Below are 25,150 nucleotides of genomic sequence, written 5' to 3' on the forward strand. Positions count from 1 at the left end.
AGGCAGCTGGAGTCCAGAGGAAGTAAAACAGAAAGTCTATAGATAACTATGTGGATTCCAGGATATTCCATAAATGTTGAGTCTTCTCATGCCAGCGTCTTTCTCTTCACTGAGATACTATCTGTGCTCAGGAAAGGAGCTAATTCTACTGAAGAACACAAGTTCACTATCATTACCAGACAAGATCATCAAGGCTCTAAGTAAGAAGGAGAAATTGCACTTCAGTTTCCCAAAATGCAATATCTTGAAGAGTATTCTAACCCTCAAGGACTCCCATGAGAAAGCATAACAGGAAAAAAAAAAAAAAAAAGAAAAAGAAAGCATAATATGAGAATCTATGGTTAATATGTGTTGGGTCAGATTTTCCAGAAGTTTAAACTGCTCCCTAAGGACTGAGCACCAGTGGATCATTTATTCACTCTTTTGTCCCATGAACAATGTTCAGCAAGTCACCACTGCAGTGGGCTAACACTCCAGTGTTAATGCTAATGGATAATGCTCCAATCACTATCCAGAGTGCTTAAATGGTAAAGTAATTCAGCTGGTCACCACAGCAACTCAAGATAAGGTGGATATTTTTCTATTCACCTGAAGAGCTTGGTAAACAAAATTATTCTAAACCGTGTGTTAACTGCAGGTCTGCTTCACTATAAGCACAGATATGCTCTTTTCAAGACTATAAATAAGCTAAATTAATACCTTATGCATGAGGAAAGTCAGCTACCTAAAGTGGTTATTAAAGTGAGTAATTTTGCAAGGTGCATTCATTTCAAGCACGGAAATTCCCACCAGCTTATTGAGATGAAGACATCAGATGGGGTAAAGAAGTAACTGTTTTCGCCTCCTCAGTTGCTTTCAATTTCTGATGCAGTGGGTTATCTGATGTGATAGAAATGTATTCCAGGAAGATACACTCCAGCCCTGCCATATCTTAAATATGATAGGGAAGATAAGGGTGGACCTCTGTTTTGTTTCAGTTGTTGTTATTGTTGTATTATTTTTGAATAAGAATTGGGGAATTTGGCCCACGTTGGACAAATAGAGAAAATTTCTAAGTACAATAATTTGTATTTCAGCTTACACCACTTACTTATGAAGATTCCTTAAAGGCTTTCTTTTATTGCCACTTACCTTCATGAAATTGCACAAACATGAAGAATATAGGATATATCCAAAGTGGGGGAATGTTCAATGTTTTTTGTTAAACCAAGAGCATAAATGAACAGAAATACAACACTGGGGCATTAAAAAAAAAGCACAGAAAATCTGAAATTCCCATGGTACAAAAGCACGGGATTCTCGTTTCCTCAAAATGGGTGCTTGGTACCTAAACAATCCGCCACAAATTTTAACAAACTAATCAACAAAAAGTATTCACTGTTTGTTCTAGTAAAAGAAATCAACTAACTTTGATCAAACATTCTGTTCCTGGACTCTCTAAACCAAGCCAAAGCCTGCTATGAAGGCTACTGAAAATTTTTCTTTTCTCCATCTTAAGTCCAACTTAGAGCAAGCCCCTGAAATAAAAAGAAAGACCTGCTACTTTCTCCCTTTAGGATACAAATCTAATAAGTGTTTGAAAACATTTATGGAACAGTCCTTCTTGGTCCATGGAAACGAGAAATAAAACTTCCTGGTAGGATGTAAGTGCTCCATTGGGTATCAGATGACTGTTTAGAGCAAAGTATGATGCTTTCGCCAAAGGGAAGTAAGCACATATGAGATGTTATGTTCTACTCCAAGGTACAAAATGATAACAAGTGGTAATTTAATAACCAGTAATCCTCCCTTCAAATAAGAATTTATCTGAATTATTTAGTTAACTGAAAAAAAAACTCAACTTGAGAAAGTCTAGAGTATTGCTCAAGGTAGAAAAATCATTAAAGGTAAACACAGAATTACTTGGGTTAATATGAAAAGCCTTTAGCAGGTTTCCATACTACTATTCCTTTCCCTCTATTTTGCTTCTAGAATAAAGTTTCTCAACATGGAGTGGGGGCAGCTACAAAGGGCTGCTGTGCCTCAGAGTGTGCTCCCAATTTAGTGTGGATCCAGCTTGTGGATGCAACAGGTAAACCGTCACAAAAACATAAGCCGCATTGCCAAAATGTTGGGTTTCGGGAAAGTGATTTTTCCTAACTAAAATGAGGTCATAATATAATAATGGCTTCCAGGATGCTCGCAAAATGTTCTTTTATTAATAGCATATACAAGTAAGAGCAATACCTGATCTTATAAAGGAAAATATTTTACTATTTCATCACTAAGTATGATGTTAGCCATAGATTTTCTTTTATAGATTCTCTTTATCAAATGAGGAACTTCCTTTACATTTCAAGTTTGCTGAGAGATTTAATCATGAACCTATATTACAGTTTTTTCAAATGTTTTTCAGCATCTCCTGAGGTGATAATATGATCTTTCTCCTCTGTTCTGTCAAATATGATAGACTGCACTGACTGATTTTCAGATATTAAACCAACCTTTCATTCCTTGGTCAAGACATGTTATTCTTTATACATATTGTTGGGTTCAATTTTCTAAAGTTTTATTAAGAATTGTTGTACCCATGCTCATAAGGTTATTGGTTTCTAATTTTATTTTCTTATATTGTCCTTTTCACGTCTTGGTATCAGGTAATACTAGCTTCAAAAATAAGTTGGGAAGTGTTCCCTTCTGTTATTTCCTTAAAGAAATTAAGATTGGTATCATTTTCTTTCTTAAAATTTTAGAGAATTAACTAGTGAAGTTATCTGGCCCAAGAATTTTCTCTGGGACAAAGTTTTGATAATAACTACAATATGTGATAGCATCACTTCTATCCAATATTGTAATTAGAAGTTCTAGCCAGAGCAATTAGCCAAGGTAAAAAGTAAAGGCATTAAAAATTGTCAAAGAAGAAACAAAACTGTCTTTATTCACAAAGGATATAATTGTATACAAAGAAATTCCTAGGAAATGTACAAGGACCAACTAGCTCTAAATAAAATGAGAGATATATTTATGGGTTGGAAAACTCAGTATAGTAAAGATATTAATTTTGCCTATATTTATCTAAAGAATCAAAGTGATTCCATCAAAACGTCAGCAGGCTTTGTGAAAACCTAATAAACTGTTAAAATTTATATGGGGGGCTTCCCTGGTGGCGCAGTGGTTGAGAATCTGCCTGCCAATGCAGGAGACACGGGTTCGAGCCCTGGTCTGGGAAGATCCCACATGCCGCGGAGCAAATGGGCCCGTGAGCCACAACTACTGAGCCTGCGTGTTTGGAGCTTGTGCTCCGCAACAAGAGAGGCCGCGATAGTGAGAGGCCCGCGCACCGCGATGAAGAGTGGCCCCCGCTTGCCACAACCAGAGAAAGCCCTCGCACAGGAACGAAGATCCAACACAGCCATAAATAAACAAATAAATAAATAAATTAAAAAAAAAAAAATTTAATATGGGGATTTAAAGGACCTGAAATTGCTAAAACATCTTGAAAAAGAACAACAAGGTTGGAGAACTTAAACTATTTGATTTCTTGATTTAATTAAGAGTGTAGTATTGGCATAAGCATAGACAAATAGACCACAAAATAGAGATCCAGAAATAGACTCCTGCTTACATGGACATTTGAATTTTTACAAAGACACAAATGCAATTCATTGGGTAGAGAATCAGGGACTTCCCTGGTGGCACAGTGGTTAAGAATCTGCCTGCCAATGCAGGGGACACAGGTTCGAGCCCTGGTCCAGGAAGATCCCACACGCTGCGGAGCAGCTAAGCTGGTGAGCCACAACTACTGAGCCCGCGTGCCACAACTACTGAAGCCTGCGCACCTAGAGCCCGTGCTCCACAACAAGAGAAGCCACTGCAATGAGAAGCCCACGCACCGCAACAAAGAGCAGCCCCCGCTTGCCGCAACTAGAGAACGTCTGCATACAGCAATGAAGACCCAACACAGCCAAAATTAAATAAATAAATATTTTTAAAAAATGGGTAGAGAGGGCTTCCCTCGTGGCGCAGTGGTTGAGAATCTGCCTGCCAATGCAGGGGACACGGGTTCGAGCCCTGGTCTGGGAAGATCCCACATGCTGCGGAGCAACTGGGCCCGTGAGCCACAGCTACTGAGCCTGCGCGTCTGGAGCCTGTGCTCCGCAACAGGAGAGGCCGCGATAGTGAAGGGGCCCCGCGCACCGCGATGATGAGTGGCCCCCGCTTGCCGCAACTGCAGAAAGCCCTCGCACAGAAACGAAGACCCGACACAGCCAAAAATAAATATAAAAATAAATAAATAAATAAGACCCGGTGCAACCAAATTAATAAAAATATTTTTTAAAAAAATGGGTAGAGAAACATTTTCACTAAACTAAATGTGCTTAGTGGACATCTGCATGGAGAAAAATTAATCTTGACCCATACCTCATAATATACATGAAAATTAACTAAAGACGTATTGCAAACCTAAATGTATGTTAAAACTTTAAAGATCCAAGAAGAAAACGTAGGAGATTATGTTCATGACCTCGGGGTAGGCAAAGACTTCTTAGACAGCATTCAAAAAGCACTACCCATAAAAGAAAATATTGATAAAATGGCATCATCAGTATTTAAGACTTCTGCTCTTCAATCAACAACCTTTAAGGAACTGAAAGGGCAAGCTACATTCTGGGAGAATATATTTGCAACACATATATTAGACTCATAGCCATAGCACGTAAAGAACTATGAATTAATAACAAGGAGACACACTAACAGAAAGTGCATGAAAGACTTGAACAGACACTTCATAAAAGAAGATATGAGTGGCCAATAAGCAGAGACAACGATGCTCAACATCATTAGGCATCAGAGAAATGCAAATTAAAACCACTGTGAGTTACTACTACATCCCCTCTACTAAAAAGACTAATCATATCAAACCATTGGCTAGGATACAGAACAGCTGGAACTCTCATTCACGGGGAAAGGGATGTTGCAAAATGGTACAACCAGTGTAGAAAACTGGACACTTCTGAAAAAGTTAAATATGCACATGGCTTATGATCCAGCAATCCCATTCCTAAGTACTGTCCCATGAGAAATTACAACAGAGGTTGACCAAAAAAATTGAATATGAATGTTCATAGCATCTTCATTCATAATATTCCCAAACTGGAAACAACCCAATATCCATTGTGTGACACATCCATACTGTAGAACACAAAGAGAAATGAACTACTCATACACGCAACAATTTAGACTAATCTCAAGAGCATTATGTTGAGCTCAAGAATCTAGGCACAAAACAGTACCTACTCTACGATTCCATTTATGTGAAATTCAAGACTAGGCAACACTAAGTGACAGTGACACGGATCAGTGGTTGCATCTAAGTGGGATACGAGGAAGAAGTGTGAGGGGCCGGAGGAATTTTCTGGAGTGATGGAATTGGTCTGTATCTTAATGGAGGGTGTGTTCACAAGTGTATACATCTGTCAAAACTTACTGAATAACTGTATTTTATTGTTTGTAAATTATACCTGTAAATTATAGTGTCAAAAGATCATGTGTTGGTAATATCTGATACTATCTCTTTCCTCCCCTAATTGACCCCCTCTTTCTCCCATACAGAGTCCTCCTACAGGACACAAACTGAGGGAAGGATGACTTAAAGTTTCTTCAATCCCTCTCTTCATGCAGAATTCCAAATTTGCTTTCTTGAGTCTTGCTATGGTATTTTTCTAGGCTGCTCATAGGAAATCCAGCGAAATTGTATATTATTCTCTTTTTTAAAATCATCCTCAGCATAAATGATCATTTTCGTTGTGAATATAGCACAGTGGAATATAAGACAAATGTCCTGATTTAGCGGAGTTGTTTTTCTAGCCAATGTGACAAAACCTAAATTATTTGAAACAATAAGAGAATTGGGACTAAGATTTGTGAAAACCAAGAGTAACTCTAAACTGAATGATGAAAATACATTTCAACCCTCCTCCTATACCAGGCTTAAAAGAGAGCTGCCAAAGAGAAGCTTAAGCAGCAATTTTTTTTTTCACTCTCCTTATCTTTAACTACCTTTTGGTAAAAAGTACTAGCAAAACAGGCAGAAAGCACATGAAAAAAGCAAGAACAAATTTCCATTACTGAGACAGCCTGAAAATGATACCAAATCTAAAACATCTCAAGATATGTATGTCTCAGAGACATAGCTTTGTTCATTCCTTTTCTCTAAAAGAAGCACTACAAAAATCCAAATGATGCTTTATAACTTTGAAAATGCATGAGAGCGGTGATATTTAATGATGATCACACCTTTAGAATATGCCTGGCCCCCCTTCAAAGGTTCAGCAAATGCATTACTGAGATCCTGGCCCTACTGCAACCTCAGTGTTTGCTTAAAGAAGATTGCTAAGATGATGAAACGGAACTATATTTACAAGCAAAGTCAAAAGAAAGCAGGGAGGCTGAGTGGGCTCCTCAAATCTATTAAGCATGACAGTTCTTCCCTCAGAAACTCTTAAGTATATGGGCATAAGCCAAATAGGTAACACATTTTTTTTTAACATCTTTATTGGAGTATAATTGCTTTACAATGGTTAGTTTCTGCTTTATAACAAAGTGAATCAGTCATACATATACATATGTTCCCATATCTCTTCCCTCTTGCATCTCCCTCCCTCCCACTCTCCCTATCCCACCCCTCTAGGTGATCACAAAGCACAGAGCTGATCTCCCTGTGCCATGCGGCTGCTTCCCACTAGCTATCTATTTTACCTTTGGTAGTGTATATATGTCCATGCCACTCTCTCACTTTGTCACATCTTACCCTTCCCCCTCCCCATATCCTCAAGTCCATTCTCTAGTAGGTCTTTGTCTTTATTCCCGTCTTGCCACTAGGTTCTTCATGACCTTTTTTCCCCCAGATTCCATATATATGTGTTAGCATACTGTATTTGTTTTTCTCTTTCTGACTTACTTCACTCTGTATGACAGATGTGGCACATATATACAATGGAATATTACTCAGCCATAAAAAGAAACGAAATTGAGTTATTTGTAGTGAGGTAGATGGAGTTAGAGTCTGTCATTTTGTTATTTTTGAAGCCGTAAGATTTTTGATTAATCCTCTGTTTCTAATAGATGCAAAGGGGAAATAAAATAGACCCTAAGGTAATGCAGAAGGGCCCAGATGTAGAGATGCTATAAGGACAATGGACACTGATATTCTTTCATCTCAGTCTGGAAGGAGGCATGGTTGTCCTCAGGGAGTTTATTACCGCTCCCCGCACACGTATAGCTCGAAGCCCTCCACGCGGGCGGCCAGTGTCCATCAGTAACACGACTGGCACTCCTGGGTCAATAAGATCAGCTTGGGGAAAACAGGTGTGCCCAGGAGCTTGCTCGCTTCAATGGCCTCTTCCCTCTTTTTTCAGCACATTTCTGCCTTCCCTGCTTCCTCCTTCTCCTTTCCTGTTAAGAGACCTGTTTTCTACTCATCACCTGGGAAGACTCTCAATCAATTTCACCAAGATACTGGGGATACGGTCTTATGTGTGTGTCTTCAAAGATACTTGTATTTCTCGAGGACAATCAATAGTACGTTTGTAATGAATAAATGATATTAAAGACTGACACTCTTCGTATGAAACGTGAGACATGAACTGAGGCTTCAATTGCCTCATCAACATTGTAAACCTGGGCAAAGGCAGGGAGATGAAAATATTATGCCAGCAAGGATCTTGAAGACTGTGCTATATAAATGATCATTTGCATGGATTTAGATTCTTAGCTCTCCAAACAGAGGGCTATTTACAAATAAAGTGGTGATGTAAATAATTTAAGCTTTCCTCTTGAGTTGGCTTTGTCCTAACAGGTCTTTTTTTTTCTCCTCTTGGCCTTCCAAACCACCATGCATAGCCTTGATCCTAGAGGAAAATGCTCTCGTAGCATCAAATAAACAACTGAGATGACTCTTTTGGAACAAATGCATCAGGAATTGAGGAGCTAATGGTGATTATCTCTTCACATTTCAGGACTAGAGTTGGTAAGGTCGGGCAGGAGTAAGGTAGGAATTCCCTCTCTCTCTGAACAGCAGACTCCCCTGGGAGAAAGTGAATTCTCACCTCTGCAATGCAATGGAACCCCATGCCCCACATTTGGTATTTGGCCAGCTTTTCAAATGGACAGCCAGGTATATTGGCTGATTATACATAAACCCGTAGGAAGCAGAGCAAACATTCATTAAGTCCCAGGCAAGGTTAAATAAAGTACTTCCTGAAAACAGTGAGGTTCAAGAAACATTATTCACCTGCTCGAAGAGTTTAACATGTACGCGCAATCTGAACACTTGCCAGTCATTCATACAAGTAAGAGCAGCTACAATTCAGAATGAGTGACGTATAAGTGGATGGATACAGCACAGCGAAGAGACTGTGGATCTGAATTCACGCTCAAACACCAGCTAGATGACCTTTAGCAAGTACGCTTCTCAGTGTCCAGTTTCTCAGCTATAATATATCTTCTTAGAGGGTGATGTGAGGTGATTAGCAGGAAGCTATATGGTGGGATGTCAAGACTGGGATTGCAGGTATAGACATCTTTATAAAAATCGGGGCTGCAGCTCAGGGCAGTTAAGAAAATCTATGGTTTAGATAAGGCCACGCAGGTCAGTCCTCCCTGCTGAGACTTTGGAGGAAGTGAGCTAATAACTAGCCTTTAGTTGGCAGAATTCCCAGAGCAGCCCAAATCTGTCCAGGGCAGGAGCCGGCGAAGTAGTTACAGGGAGTGAGGATGACCAGGCAGAGCGTAAGGGCAGGAAGGACAGAACCAACCGGCAGCGCCTGCTGGCGTCACAGTGAGAGCTGACGCTCTAGGAAGGAGCCTCACCTTCTACCTAAACACCTTGTAGGTGGACGGGGGGAAACCAAGTCAGTCAGCCCCGTATCGGCACAACAGCAGGTGTTCAACAAAGATAGTTAGAACCATTTTTAGGCAACTTTGCACTAAAAGGGCTACTTTTTAAAAAAATTTATTAATTAATTTATTTTTGGCTGGGTTGGGTCTTCGTTGCTGCGCGCAGGCTTCTCATTACAGTGGCTTCTCTTTGCTGAGGAGCATGGGCTCTAGGCGCGCAGGTTTCAGTAGTTGTGGCTCGCGAGCTCTAGAGCACAGGCTCAGTAGTTGTGGCTCATAGGCTTAGTTGCTCCGTGGCATGTGGGATCTTCCCGGGTCAGGGCTGGAACCCGTGTCCCCTGCATTGGCAGGCGGATTCTTAACCACGGCGCCACCAGGGAAGTCCCTAAAAGGGCTACTTTTATAACGACATTGTGCCTTCATTTTCCCAATCGAATAGATAAGAGCAACTTGTCCCTACAATTTTAGTACTTGTTACAGAGGGCCCTGAGAGCCTGTATGTGGAGTGGCTTTAGCCACTTGGAAGGAATGGATCAGAACATGGGCATACCTCAGAGATACCGCCACTTGGGTTCCAGACCATCGAAATAAAGTGAACACCACAATAAAATGAGACACACATTTTTTGGTTTCCCAGTGCGTATAAAAGTTATGCTTACACTATGCTGTAGTCTCTTAAGTATGCAAGACCATTGTCTTAAAAAAAAAATGGATGTACCGTAATTAAAAAATACTTCATTGCTAAAAAATGGTAACCATCATCCGAGCCTTCAGCAAGTAATGATCTTTTTGCTGGCGGGAGGGTCCTGCCTCAATGTCGATGGCTCCTGACTGATCAGGGAGGTGACTGATGAAGGCTGTGACAATTTCTTAAATAGACAGCGATGAAGTTTGTCCCACTGATTGACTCTTCCTTCCACAAACAACTTCTCCAGAGCAGGCAGTGCTGTTTTACAGCATTTTACCCACAGTAGAACTTCTATCAAAATTGGAGTCAGTCCTCTCAAACCCTGCCACTAATTTTAATTAAGTTTATTAAATATTCTAGATCCTTTGTTGTCATTTCCACAATCTTCATACAATCTTCACCAGGAGTTGATTCCATCTGAAGAAACTACTTTCCTTGCTCATCCATACGAAGCAACTCTTCATCCATTCAAGTGTTATTGAGAGATTGCAGCAATTCAGTCACATCTTCAGGCTCCACTTCCAATTATAGTTCTCTTGCTATTTCCACCACATCTGTAGTTACTTCCTCCTCTGAAGCCTTGAACCCCTCAAACTCATCCATGAGGGTTAGAATCAACTTTTTCCAGACTCAGTTTAACGCTGGTATTTGACCTCTTCCCATGAATCATGAATGTTCTTAAGGGCATCTAGAATGGTTAATCTTTTCCAGGTTTTCAACTGACTTTGCCGAGATCCATCAGAAGAATCACTATCTATGGTGGCTATAACCTTACAAAATGTATTTCTTAAATAATTAATGACTTTAAAGTCAAAATCACTCTTTGATCCACAGGCTACAGAGTAGATGTTATGTTACCAGGCATAAAAACAACATTAATGTCACTGTACATCTCCAGAGCTCATGGGTGACCAAGTGTACTGTCAATGAGCAATAATATTTTGAAAGGAGTCTTTTTTTCTGAGCAGTAGGTCTCAACAGTGGGCTTAAAATATTCAATAAACCATGTTGTAGAGATGTGATCCAGGCTTTGTTGTTCCATTTACATAGCACAAGCCAAGTAGACTTAGCATCATTCTTAAGGGCCCTAGGATTTTCAGAATAGTAAATGAGCACTGGCTTCAACTTCAAGTCACCAGCTGCATTAGCTCCTAACAAGAGAGTCAGCCTGTCCTTTGAAGCCAGACACTGACTTCTCCTCTCTAGCTATGAAAGTCCTATTTGGCATCTCCTTCCCATATAAGACTGTTTCATCTACATTGCAAATCTGATGTTTAGTGTAGCCACCTTCATTAATTAGCTTAGCTAGATGTTCTAGATGACTTGCTGCAGCGTCTACATCAGCACTTGCTGCTTCACTTTGCACTTTTTATGTTGTGAAGATGGCTTCTTTCCTTAAACCTCAAGAACCAATCTCTGCCAGCTTCAGACTTCTCTTCTGCAGTCTCCTCACCTCTCTCAACCTTCACAGAATTGAAGAGCATTAGGATCTTGCTCTGGATTAGGTTTTGGCTTAAAGAAGTGTTGTGGCTGGTTTGATCTTCTATCCAGACTACTCGAACTTTCTCCACATCAACAATAAGGCTGTTTTGCTTTCTTGTCATTTGTGTGTTCACCAGAGTATCACTTTTAATTTCCTTCAAGAATTTTTTTCTTTGTATTCACAACTTGGCTAACTATTTGGCACAAGAGGCCAGGCTTTTGGCCTGTCTCAGCTTTCTATCTCAGCTTTCTACATGCCTTCCTCATTAAGCTTAATTATATCTAGCTTTTGATTTACAGTGAGATGGGACTCTTCCTTTGCCTTCAACACTTAGAGGCCATTTTAAGATTTTCTACTGGCTTAATTTCAGTATTGTTGTGTCTCAGGGAATAGGGAGGGCCTAAGAGAGGGAGAGAAATGGGGGAACGGCCAGCTGGTGGAAGTCAGAACACACGTAATATTTGTCGATTAAAGTTTGCTATCTTATATGTGCGTGGTTCATGCCTCAAAACAACTACAATAGTAACATCAAAGATCACTGATCACAGATCACCATAACAAATATAATAATAATGAAAAGGTTTGAAATAGTGCAAGAATCACAAAAATGTGACAGAGACACAAAGTGAGCCAACACTGTTGGAAAAATGGTGCAGACAGACTTGCCTGATGCAGGATTGTCACAGACCTTCAGAATGTAAAAAAATAAACAGTATCTTTAAGCAGCACCATAAAGCAAAGCGCGATACAACAAGGTCTGCCTGTATAAGGGTTATCTTTCCAGGGATTAGGAGTGAGAACGTATCATCCATCAACAGCATCCACAGTGATACCACAAGACTTCATCCTCAGAACCTTCCAGCACAAGGTAAAAGTATGTCATTAGCAGCAGTAGCAGGTTAACGTCACTCAAAGAAACTTTAAGCCCTCTCAACTGCCTACTTTCACATTAGGAATGTTGCCTCTGCTACTTACAATAAGGCAGATGTTAATAGCATACTATAAATTTAACATCATTAAGTTGGTAGACACAAAATAAAATAGGTACCGGAGGGATGTGTTTCATTTTAACCTCTCTTTGGAACAAGTATTCTCCAACCTTTGACATCACCAGAACCATGTGATGTATTAATAATTTAGATCCTAAGAATAACTAATAGGTGCTGATACTGCTACAAAATCCTAAGGATAAAACCTTGAGACAGGGAGGTCAGAAGAGCAAACACAATTTTTTTTTAAATCCTGATGTACTAGAAAAAGTAGAGATAGAATAGTTTTTGAGTCTTTCTTTGCCGCTATTATATTTATGATAGTGATTGGCTCGATTTGGCAGTATAAATAATTAAAATGGCAGGGCCTGTCCAAGTGAGTACTGCAGTCTCCGCTGATATTTTATTGCGTGATTCAGTTAATTTAATAACAGAAGACAAATCATGGCTCCTTAACTGACTCAAGTTTACTTTTTTAAAAGAAGTAATTAAATCTCAAAATTCCCCAGGCTCTCCTCTCGACAGTCCTGCAAGTTTCCCTCTAACTTTCTATAACCTTACAATCGAGACCAAAGATTTAACTTCAAAATAGCTGAGTACATATCAGGGGGGATAAGTGATATATTTCCTCACCTCTAGGGAGGTGATGGGCCTTCCAACAGCCCATGAAAATTCACAAAGTTTGTAAAAAAAAAAAAAAAAAAAAAAAAAAAATACTAAATCTACTTTTGAAAGTGGCTTGTTTATAAAAGAAAAATATCTGCATCAAGGAAGTAAAAAGAGCACTGAGATATAACATTTCCAATCCTAGGCTGTCACCACTGCCTGGGATCTTACAGATCTTCCTGTCAATTTCTCATCAGATACTCACCTTGGAAAATTTCGGAGATGAAGAGGATGAGATTGAATAAATAAATTGGTCAGAGTCACAGAGCAAGTTAGTGACAAAGCCAATAAAATACAGTTCATGTGCCCACCAAATCAGCAGAGTGGCTTTCAATATTGTCCATTCTAATAATAATAACTATAATCATTTGATAAGGTGTTTACTGTTCTTTGCAAAGCCCTTAACATGTATTACGTCTTTACCCTCATAAGAATCTGTAAATAAAAATTATCGTGTCCTTAAAAACTCTAGAACTGAACTCCTGCTGCTCCAACTCTTCTAATCTGCTCCCTCGGCTTCTCCCAACCGCAGTCCCACCAGCATTCACTCGATGGCTCAAGCCAAAAACCCTGAAATCACCCTCGACTGACCTCTTCCTCTCATAGCCATGCTCAATCCACCAGCAAATCCCACCAGCTCTACCTTCAAAATAGACAAGGGAAAAGTGGTCAGATTTGAGATCTAAGTCCAAGGGACCAAATTCTCTAGCCTACACTACACACATCTGGCATAGAGTAGATGTTGAATACACATCGGCCTCATGTTGACTGCACAGTCTCCTTGTTGGTCCCATCCTCCAGCCCTTCCATTCCTGCCTGCTTTCCAGTCTACCCTCTGCAGGGCCAACTGATCTGGAGTCCAGTGAAAGTGTGACAAAGAAGTCATGTCACCTCTTCACTCTAAAGTTCCCAATGCATCCTCATCACATGTAGAATAAAATGTAAAACCTAATAACCTCACTCAACTCAGCGCCAGTCACTGGCCTTGCTCTTCTTCAAGCATCCGCAAGCATTCTCTTGCCTTCACTGTCTCTTCTCTCTGCCCAGAACATTCCTCCCTTCCTTCCTTCATCTTTCCTCCAGCCCTGACCTCCTGACCTACACTAACTGTCTCTCTCTCCTTCCATTCAAAGCTGAAAAGTTGTCTGCTCTTCTCTATATTCTTCACCTATCCTTATTCTTCAATCCCTTCCCATCTAGCTTCCACGCCTGAACTGACTCTTGCCAGGATGACACGTAACTTCCGGTTACTAAAAACCAATACGAATGTTTTCTTCCCCATCTCAGTTAATCTGTCACAGCATTTGACACCACTTAGCCCTCGCTGTATTTTGAAACATCAATCTCCTTGCCTTCTACAAAGCACTCATCTTCTCGTTTCCCTCCTATCTGGTCCTTCGGTTCCTCCTTGTAGGCTCACTCTCCTAAATGTAGTTATTCATGTCACAGCTCTTCACCCTAGGTGTTCCCATCATGCCCATCCCCAAATGTGCACACCTAGATTTCTCTTCTGGAGTCCAGAGTCATACATATCCAACTGCCTTTGCACATTTCTAAGTTCCGCAGGTGGTAAATACATGTCAAAAATCAAGTACATGATCCATACCCCTAATGCAGCACTAATAAAAAACAAACGAACCAATTTTTAAGAGTCAGGTCTTCTTGGATGTTCCCCATCTCTATAAATGGCACCACTATCCATCTTATTATGCCAGGCAGAGCTCCGTGTCACCTTAAAACCCTCCTCTTCCTCACCTCCTCCTATCCTTCTATCAATGAATTCTATTAATTCTACCCTCATCCCCAAGCTATCTATGGATCTCCATCTTTACCTGAACCACCCCATCTAAACTACCACTGCATTTCACCCAGATGACTGAACTAAGTCTAATCTGTTTCAACTGGTTCTCCACACTGCAACTATAGTCTTGTATTGAAAAAGCACATCTGTTCACATTAAAGCCCTTGATGAAAGCTTCTCAGTAGCTTTCCATTACTTTTAGGTTGAAGCAAAATTCCTTCAAAGGGTCAGAAGAGCACTACCTGGTCTGGGTAGGGACTCACCATCCTCAGCCTCAGCTTATGTGGCACTGACTGCTGTGCTCCCGCTGTCATTCAGCCATTCTTCTCCTAGTTTTCAGTTCCCTCCTACTGCGGACTCTTGGCAAATGCTGCTCCCTCCCCATCTTTACTGAAGTAACTCACACCATCTTTTAGTTAATATCCCAGTGACCAATTCATTAAAGAATTGGTTACTGGGAGCTTCCCTGGTGGCGCAGTGGTTAAGAATCCTCCTGCCAATACAGGACACATGGGTTCAATCCCTGGTCCGGGAAGATCCCACATGTCATGGAGCAACTAAGCCCATGCGCCACAGCTACTGAGCCTGAGAGCCACAACTACTGAGCCCACCTGCCACAACTACTGAAGCCCACACGCGTACAGCCTGTGCTCCGCAACAAGAGAAGCCACCGCAATGAGAAGCCCACGTACTGCACCGCAATGAAGACCTGACACAGCCAAAAATAAATAAATAAAATAAATTTATTAAAAAAAAAAGAATTGGTCACTGGGATAGTCTTCCTTCGCTCTTCCAACCCCCCACCTGGGATTTGTGGCTAATTACTTAATTTAAAATTTTACACACTTTTTTTTTCAAGTGTAACATTTGTAGAGAACCAACTGGCTCAGGGTTGTAAAGAGGATTAAATTAAACTGTTTCTAAAATGTCTTGTCTATAGTTAGCATTGGACAAATACTATTTCCTTCTCTCTTGCAATTCTCCCTACCCCCATGATTGTATACGACCTGTAATACTGCTGCTGTAAACTATTCTTTGGGAATTGAAATAAAAAGAGAATGACCCTTTCTTTCCACCTCTATAAGAAAATAATTTGATTAGTAATTGGGAGGCCATAATTCTTCCATGAATTCCACTTCTGAATTATTATGCCAGTTTCTAGTAGAACTCATAAATTCCAGTGACCTGAGGTTCATATATTCAAATTGCTCCAAGAGGTATTGTCAAGTTACGTAAGCACTCAGGGAACAAGAGAAGGAGAGAACAGAAATACCACTAAACTAGAAGAAAGCTAGGAGAGGTCAAATCCCCACCTGCAAATATCACTGCATGATCAAGAAAAAACACACACTATTAGGCAATGCTCATTAAGTAGAGTAGCATTCATTTCGGCATAAAAATTTAGAGAGTCACTTGTGGTTTGTTGTGACAAGACCTGATCTATACAGCAGTTCATTCTTAATAAAACACCATTCTGAGTTTACTTACAGGTGAGGCCACCATCAGCATTCTAAGGATCTTAGGTCTCTCTACTGATCACTTCTACTTTTAAATGTACTTGAGGTTTATAATTTATTTTCTCATCATTTAGTTCTTATATTTCACCTCTCTTTTACACATCAGCATCCTAGACAGAAAAGTAAAGAGTGTGGGTGTACGTAACAGCGCTTGACATAAGATTTAGACGTTCAGTCCTGCATTTGCGTATTTGTACGGCAAAAACATTCACACGCATGTGTGCTATCCTCTGATATAAAAATAATAATTGTTAAATTGAGAGCATGGTCTTCTTGCTTTCCCACAGAGCTCACTCTGCTAGCACAGCCCGGTGTGGAAAAAATTCACACGAGGTTAATCCATGGGACACTGAGGATTGGATTAGGAAAATGGCTCCCCACTCCTACTAATTACCTGCTTTCTCCTTTTCCTGTAATCAGTTGATGTTCATGAGATGGAATGTCATGCTCTGGGGAGCTCTATTTGAAATCAAAGTAACCAGGGTCCTCTTCTACTCTCTGGATGTAAATTGTCTTTCAGGAAAGAAAACAGCTTCTCCTGGTGGAAGGTGGTAGTGAGAGAATGCAATCATCCATCCCATTTTCCAGAAAGAGACGATCAGAAGTGAAGTGAAGTGGAGAGGCTAAATGTCCCTAAGAGTAACCCCACTGAAAGCTCATTTATGTAGTGTTCATGTATTATGCAGAGGCATGAAAGTCAGGTCACTGCTGACTTGGCCTCCAAAAATGAACAGATTAAGAAATGTTGCTTGCAAAAGAATATAAGCAACCCCTAATTTGCAAGCACTAAATTATATCGGATATCTATTTATAATCCTCACCATGCATGCAGATGTATATTGCCTACACTTATCTTTGCCCTAAATCTTTTCTCCTTTTTCCAGCACCAGAGTCCTTGCTTTCACTGTGAAAAACAAAATAGAAAAACAAAACATGAACTTGTAAATAGAAAGTTCAAATTTTTTAAAAAAATTTTAAAGGATAAAAGTTGTGCAAAGCAAGAAAAGCTTAGTGGGCTCTCTCTAAGAACTCAATTGCAGGTGTTCTGTTTCAAATCACCACCCTCTACACTTCCTTAATCTTTTGCTTCATTTTCTTGTACTGCCTGGCATCCTACTAATTAAAGATACACTGGGAATGGCAAGTATCATTTTTGAAAATGGCAACACACCTAAGAGGATTAAGAATAAATCAGGTAATTTATTATGAATCAAGCTTGTTTTTAATTGAAAATCACCTATTTTCTGGGTTATAAAACCAATCCATTAGAAAACAGAGAAAACTATAATCACTTTAGAATCCCACCATCCCAATCTATATACATTTAATATTTGAGGTGTTTATTTCCTATTTTATATGCATTAGTTTCTACGGTTGATATCAATGCTTTTATCTTGAATTTCCTCCTTAACCTTTAAACTTATGCATTTTCCCCTATCATTAAGAGTCTTCATAAACATAGCTTTAATGATTACATAACGCCCCACTGCATGTGTTTAGCATAGTTTACTTAACCATTCATCCAGTGTTGCACATTTAGGCTGTTTCCAATTTTTTATTATTGAAAAGAAAGCTGTGATTAACATCTTTATGCAAAAATCTTTGCATTTCAGAATATTGTTTTAGGATGGATTCTAGGAGGAATTACAGGGTCAGGAGGAGGGTAGATGGTTTTCATTTTAACATGTACTTGAGGTAGGCTCACTGAAAGCTTGGGACTCTCTTAGGGACTGGACAGGCTAGAAGTACTGAAAATGGGGCAAAAAATAGCATGAAAGTGAAAAAGAGGAGTGCCCAAATGTGAGAGAGAAAGGTGAAAAGATGCCAAAGATATACTTCACCTATTACACAAGTTTGCCTTGGGCTGGTCCTGCATAAGATAAAAGGGCCTTTATTCTGTTTTCTCTTCATACAATCTCCTGCTTCCAGGATCTAGGTCTTGGGCTAAAAATGTGACTGCTCAAGGTCAGCTACAATATTACAAGTTAAAAAATAAAAATTTGTGTTGGCTTGTGTGGTTATACGCATTCCAAATTCAGAAGAAGGAACTAGAAACTAACTTAAGGAGACAATATGTGAAATGGTTAAAGGCACAGATTGCAGAGAGGGAGTGCACGAATAGGTTCAAACACTGGCTCCGTGACCTTAAACAAGATAGTAAGCTTCCCTATCCCTCAATTTCCTCACCTATGAAATGGGTACAATTAACAGTACTCAAGAGTTGTTGTGAGGATTAAATGAGTTAATGATATCAAGTGTTTAGAATAGTGCCTGGCACATACTAGTGTGTGTAACAGCATTATAAAAATAGTTGTTATTATTATTAAGTTTGGAAAACAAGAAAAGCTGAGAGCAACCTTTTTAGAATGCAAAGAATGTTAAAAGAGAATGAACCAGAATAGTAGGAAAGCAATTTCATTTCTTACAATAGTGTTAAATATGGTGGAAGGGTAGACTATTTTATGTGAGGTTTTGCAAAGAACAATAAAAATAGGGTGAAAGTTGACCTTGCCAAGTACTGCAGGGACATGACATTAAAGTCAGGACAATAAATTCAACAAAAAAAGACTAGGTGATCTTTGTCTTGATTACGCACCAAAGTCAGTCATCTTTAAGCCTAAGAATATACCTGTAGTCAACATAGTAACTATACATCAGCAGCTGATAAGCCTGGGATATATCTGAACCCTAAATATCCAGACAACCTCGTGTCAAGAGTCCACATGTATTTGAAACAAGTTTATATTTCTGGGTTCCTCTTAAACAAAATAACCAGATATTCCAATGAGGCCAGTAATAATCCAGTTTACAGCTTGTGAAATGGAACCTGTAATTAAAGGTAATCAACATGGCCAAGATCACCCCCCAGAAATGCAGGCAAGGCGAAAAATATCTCTATGACTACCGAGGCATCTCTATCTGGCAGAGGTATCTAAACTTCAGAGAAAAAAAAGAGTGGAAAAGATAGGAGAGAAGATTGTGTTTACACAGAACAGGTATCCTCAGGAAATGCTGGTTGATGGGTGGGAGGCACTCTTGCTTGAACTAATTAAGGAACTGGAGAAGAATTTTCATCTCCAAACGTGGCACGCCCCCCGAGACTGTGTGGTCCCTTACTCATGTGATGAGAGTGGTATAGTGCGCAGAGCAAGGACACAGACCCACGTAGTGCTTGTCTGAAATCCATGGTGACAGCACTTTCCTCATTTCAGCAGTCCTACTCGTGCAAGAGAATCATCTTAACCTAGTTCTTCTGATAAAACACCTGGAGGGGTAACGTCTCTACTTTGCATCACTATCAACATTGAGCAGTGACTTGCATATGGCAGACACTCAATAAGAACTAACTGAACACTGCCTCTAATTCTGAACTCTTTGGTCTGCTTGACTAATTCCATCCCATTCATTCATTTTAATACATTTAATGAAGAAAATCAGGTTGCTCACCTATTCTCAGTGAAAAGCAAAAGCACAGCAGGTATGCCCAGGCTTTAGCCATTTCGGTGTTTTTCCCATGAAAGTGTGTACTGATTGCTCCTGGTTGGTGGACATGCATTTAAACATTATCCTAGGGCTGTTTTTGTTCTCCCCAAACCAAAAAAAAAATCTCCTGCAGGATCTAACCAAGTTTACGCTGATTTGTCAAAGCACATAGAACACAGAATTTCAAATAAAATGATTACTGTCCAGAGAGGCAGCACACGGTACTCTTCTGTGATCACATTTCCAGACTAGCTATCTGTTGTAACTCCTGATGCTACATCAGTTGATGGAAATTTACCCTTCAAATAGTCTCCAGGTCCCAGGATGGTTTACTATCCCTCTCTCTCTTCTTTTGACTTCTTTTCCTTTATCTGGTAGTAGTAGTAGCAGTAATAATAACAAAGATACCATTTACTAAGTACCTACCATACGCTAAGTAAATATATGAGATCATTCCTGTGCACAGGCGGCATGAGATAAAGGTATTACCACAGAGTCTCAAATGATACATGAAGAAATGGAGGCTCAGTAAGATCGATACTCCAAAGGATCTCAACTAGTAAACAACAGAGCCAAGACTCCAGCCTGGACTCAAATTCAAGACTATGATGTTTCCATCATGTTAAAGAGTGTCACATTTTTGGTAAATCAGTCTGTTCTACTATCAGCTCAGGCTGAGCTTAGGAAATAGAAGAATGTCTCCTCTAAGTCCAACTATTACCTAAACGTGTCCAATATAATGGTTTATATAGGTTTGTAATTATATTTGCAAATCACATCACCCACATCTGAACTACGGAGTTTCATACCCTGCCACCGCCCCTCCTACATCCTGCCCTTCAGCATGCTAAGTATTTAAAGAACTTTGATTTCATCAGGTTTCCCCAAATCAAAGATGCTGGCTCAGGCTCTTCCCTGTATTGGGGGTAAAAACATGTCCATTGGTCTATTCATCCAGCTTTGCTCAATCACCAGCTGCTCAGAAACTTCCAAACATCTCTAACAGTCATCACATAAAATCATGATTGTATATTTAGCTTCTTCTTTCTCTTAAAAATAAACTACTCGGAGGTAGAGTTTTCTTATCTTCATCATTTCCTCCCTAATTTCTGGAAAAGTCTGATAAGTAATAACTGCAGATAACATTTATTCAATTCATCAAAAAATCAAGTTAGTTATGCTATAATCTGTTCCTCTTCTAACTGTAAAACCTCAAATTTATCTTTCAAACAATATGTTGTTTCAGGTTTCTTATTTTTAGAACTTAAAAAATTCCAGAGTATTTGCTAAGCCATGACATCACAGAGCCAGAAAGGGAGCCTGATTTACAACACTACTCAATAAATAAAAGCACCTCAGTTCAGAAGTTTTTGCTCTTATCTTTTGTTTTACAAAGGAAAGACCACATAAAATACCAAAAAGACTGCTTAGATATTCACAGTGTGGAATAATAAAGTTGTGCAAAGCAAGGACCCAGTTTTGATATGTGTGAGTTTAGGTTAACACAGGACAACTGTGCGGACCACTTTACGCAATATTCAAAATGCACGGGCTTGGAAGGGGTCCATGTAAGTGCGAGGGGCCCTGAAGCTTAAATTTTATTAACTTCATGGCATGCTCACCTCTGGGGACAAGAGGAACAAAGATAAGTCCCCAGGAAATGGAGCTGACAGGAGCAAGCTGAAAGTAAACCTCTCTGCTATGCGGTTGGCTGCAGGATAGGGCTGTGCCACTGTGATCCACTACACTAGTGAAGAGAGAAAAACCAGGAGAAGCCAAGAGATTAAGAACAGGCGGTCAGGATATTTTAGAGGAAGAAATAAATTCCACAAAATGTCTACGAAAGTGACTGGCCCAGTGTCTTACAAAGAAAAGACATCCAATTGTTTCTTGCCCCTACCCGCAGACATTGGACTGGAGATGGAGGGTCTCCTCATTAGTTCTGGAACAGGTCAGGACAAGGAACACAGAGCTGGCTGCACATTCTTCACGTCTGGGATGGAGCTCTGGGCAGACTCAATACCAACGGCATTAAACAGCATCTGACGATACCTGCACAGGTGTATTATTCCACACTTGAATATCTGGCCTTTCTAGCCAGAGTCAGACCCATCAACACAAACCTGGGGTTAGCTACCACGAAATACCCACAGCTTAAAGGAATCTTGGCAAAATCTTTTAACAATTTCTAAAACGTAGCCTGTCTCCTCTATTTAGTTCACATGTTCACATTGTAAAGACCTAAGGGTTTAAGGCTATGTATGTAGCAGTCTTCTTTCCTATGCCTGCACTCCAAAACAAAGCCTTTTCCCAAGGCGATTTTACAAAGCTTACATTGTTCCTATGAAAGCTTAAAGTTTAGAAATCATGTCAAGAATAATTCTCAGTGCTTTTGATAACAATTTTATTATTCTGGGAAGATGAAAATCTACATAGTTTTTGTGTTGTACGTACAGAAAGTGCCTGCTGGGGGTTTAAATCAAGATTTCTCAACATGTTCAAGATGCAGACCCCTTAAATTCCTCCCATATTTACCCTATAAATTGTTATTTACAATAAAATGTATTTATTAAGCGATAAGTTTTCCTAGATGCACACATACACATGTAGCAAACAATAAATAGATAGGAAAAAACTACCACTTACAGCTTATATCACAATAATGACTAGTCTCCACACGCTAAGTTCCTATAATTTCAGCCGAACCCAAAGAAACTTGGCACCTAAGTTTGCTGTGATATTATTATTATTAACAACAACGGCAGCAGCAACTATTATGTAGCTCTTACTATGTGCAGGACTTAATGCATCATTAATTTAACTCTAGGACAGACGGCAGTCACACAATAGGCACAATTTGGGGCACTAGGAATACACAGCATGGAACCCAGGAGAACAATCATACAGGAGACCCCACCCTCCAGCACGATATTATTATTATTATATAGTATTCCTGCCATGCACCAGTGAATGCCGTATGTCTCCCACTCTTCCCTTTTCCAAATGGGCATTTTTATTGAAGTCACCCCATCCCTCTTTCCCCATTGCATATTGACGATGGGAGAAGATGTGGGAGGGAAACAGCTTCTTTGTAATTCAGAAGTTGCAAGATTATAAGGAGCCACATCCAATACTAATGGGGAGGACTGCCCATTACCTGGAGACACCTCTCCTATAGCTCAATGTCCTGATGGGATTTCAGATGGTCTCCCTTGGTGAATGGGTTCTATGTATAAGAGGAAGGAGTATACTGATATCTAAATAGATGATTTAACTAGATGGATAAAAGGCAGCAGGGACTGACGGGCTAGCTATTCATAAATGCTATCTCTTTCTCTTTTGCACACACAGCTAGGTGATCCTTGCCAGCCTCATTACCACTTAGGAGGGGCCATAGTACTGAGTTCTGGCCAATGGCACTAGGCTAAAGTATAAGCCTTGCCCACGGAAATCTCCCACATAAGCAATGCCCCACGTTCTTTCTCCTCTCAGAGACCTGAAGCCACTTGAAGATGGCAGACCCACCAGATGCAAGGCTCCAGGACACCTGAAATACCGCTTGATGATGAATGAGATGCTGCCCATAGATATTCTCATCTTTCCCCTTCCTTGAGCATCTTACATATACTGTGTTACTCTACTAACACCAGGGAAAGGGCAGTACCTGTTACTGTAGCTAGCACTCACTTAACTAATACAAGGTATGACAGGGGAAGCTTCATCACACTGTAGAAAGAGAAGGAGAACCTAACCCAACATTAATAGGGAAGAAAGCATTTTCCATAGGAGGTGATACCTTTTACAGTGAAATTCCTCAAAAGAGCGGTCTACACTTGCTGGCTCCACATCATTCCCACTTTCCTCTTTTTATGTATTCTTTTTTTTTTTTTTTTTGCTTTATTTATTCAGCTTTCTGTCACCATGCTTACAAAATAATATATTGAAATTTATGTATAACTTAAAGAACAATCATGTTTCTACCATCATCAAATACGTTTCTACCATCACTCGGACTAAGAAATGGAAGCATCCAAGTATATGGGAAGATACCTAGCATGGGTGTCCCCAGTCGTATCCCCTTCCCTCCCTCCATAGTGACCATGATTCTGAATCTGTTTTAATCGCTCTCCTGATATTCTCTGAAGTTTCACCACATGACTGCGTGCACGCACATTTGTTTTTTCCAGTTTTGTTTTTGTTTTTTGCATTACAATCATTCTAGGAACATTCTTGTACATGTTTCCTGGTGTACATATGCAGGAATTTCTCTACATACATATATATATATATATATAATTGCAAATCTGTAAACAGGTATATCTTCAAATTGTATAGCTTATGCCGAATTATCTCCAAAATGGATATATACTCCCAAAGCAGTGTTGCTTCTCACCCTGTCAAAATTATCATAATTTTATACTTCGGCTAATACTGAGTGAAGTAATATCTCAGGAAGGTTTTTTTTTTCATCTTCCTGATTACTAACATTGAATTTTCCATGTTTATTGGCCAGTAGAATACATTTCCTGAACAATGTCGTAATCATTTTTGCATTTTGCTACTATGTTACACTTTGTTATTGATTTTTAGAAGTTCCTTTTTCATTCTGGATAGTAATCCTTGGGAGGTTAAATGTACTCCACATTTCTCCTTTTTCTTGTGGCTGTCTTCTCAGTTGCTTTGAGTCTTTTCATTAAAAAAAGTTAATAAACTTTATGTATTCAAAGGACTCCCTCTTCTTCTTTATGATTTACACTTTCGATACCTCGTTTCTCATTTCTGACCACACACACAAAAAAAGTGTCCATTCAGTGCTAAGCAGTCTTTCAGGTGTTTAAGAGAGAGCAACAAATAAAATAGACAAATTCTGACAGTCTAGTAGGGGAATCTAGAAACTACTAAGAAGAATCAATGACTTGTATACCTAGAGAACAAGGCTGCAGACTCGTTTAGGGGCAAGGAGAGCAGACAGTGAGGACCAGGAGACGGCGGTAGCAGAAAGTGGAGGCTTTCAAGCATGGTAGGGGATGTCTTTTCTTAAGAAAGTGACATCCAAACAGAGTTCTGATGGAATTGAGAAAGGGACCAAGTGGAAATCTGAGTCAACAACTTTCCAGGCCTACGGAGGAGAAAATGCAAAGCCCCTAAAGTGGGAGCATGCCTAGTGTGTTCTAGCAAAAGTAAATAGTACAGCTGGAGAAAAGTAGGCAAGGAAAGAGTAGGAAATTCCCCCAAACCTGACCCTCCTCCAGGCTTCCCCTGTCTATAGAGGGAAAGTCTCCTCCTCCAGGTGTACAAGCCAAAATCCTTGAAGCCTTTCTCTCACATCCTCCATCAACTGAAATCTGACCATTTTTCAATCCCTCCACTGCCATCACTGTAGCCCAAGTCAACATCAGGCAACTGAACTTGTGCAACAGCTTTCTCACTGGTCTCCCTATTTCCATGTTTGTCCCCCTAGTGTCTATTCCTCCCATAACAGCCTCAGTGTTGTTTAATTATACACTCAAAACACTTCACATCTCACTCAGAGTAACGTCCAGATTCTTACCTTGACCTTCAAGACCTTCTACCAGACCTGGTGCTCATCAGTCCCCTGACCTCACCTACCATTCTCCCCATTACACTCACTAACCGCAGGGCCTT

General features: G+C 39.9%; 1 long non-coding RNA gene across 11 annotated transcripts in view; it reads right to left on the reverse strand.

The window, feature by feature from the left end:
- Positions 1 to 25,150, reverse strand: part of LOC309619666 — an 82,008-nt gene that overhangs the window by 22,203 nt on the left and 34,655 nt on the right. For 6 of the 11 annotated variants that reach the window (XR_014239116.1, XR_014239117.1, XR_014239118.1 and 3 more), the window contains one exon: positions 15,856 to 16,925. This is a non-coding gene — a long non-coding RNA (uncharacterized lncRNA). Of the gene's footprint in view, positions 1 to 15,855; positions 16,926 to 22,661; positions 22,731 to 25,150 lie in introns of those variants that run through there. The other 5 variants (XR_014239119.1, XR_014239121.1, XR_014239123.1 and 2 more) reach the window with 2 other exon arrangements.

Source organism: Balaenoptera borealis (genome assembly GCF_965194805.1).
Source record: "Balaenoptera borealis genome assembly, chromosome: 21".
Classification (NCBI taxonomy): Eukaryota; Metazoa; Chordata; class Mammalia; order Artiodactyla; family Balaenopteridae; genus Balaenoptera; species Balaenoptera borealis.